The sequence below is a fragment of the Orycteropus afer genome, unplaced genomic scaffold, assembly GCF_000298275.1.
Source record: "Orycteropus afer afer isolate SDZICR_OR568_19922 unplaced genomic scaffold, OryAfe1.0 scaffold00439, whole genome shotgun sequence".
NCBI classification, from domain to species: Eukaryota; Metazoa; Chordata; class Mammalia; order Tubulidentata; family Orycteropodidae; genus Orycteropus; species Orycteropus afer.
Window position 1 is genome coordinate 800,924 of NW_006922026.1, and position 486 is coordinate 801,409.

Below are 486 nucleotides of genomic sequence, written 5' to 3' on the forward strand. Positions count from 1 at the left end.
ACTGAAGACCAGAGTTGTGGGATGACATCAAGAACATCATGTGTGAAAAAATCGAAAGGTCATTAAAAAGATAGGAAAGGAAGAAAAGACCAAAAATGATTGTCAGAAGAAACTCTGAAACTTTCTCTTGAATGAGCAGAGAATAGTAAAAATGGGTTGAAGAAGTGAGGAAATAAAGAGCTGAACAGAAAATTTCAAACAGTAGCTCAAGAAGACAAACTAAATACTGTAATTAAATATGTAAGAACTGGAATTAGCAAACAAAAGGAACAATAAGCTTGGCATTTCTCAAGATGAAAGAGTAGAAGAAAAAAACTCAAGCCTCGAGTTGCAATAGTGAAGGATTCTATGGGCAAATACTGAATGATGCATGAAGCATTGAAAGAAGATGGAAGAAACACATATTATCACTGAACCAGAGAGAATTGGTCAATGTTCAACCATTTCAGGAGATAGTATATGATCAATAACCAATGGTATTGAAGG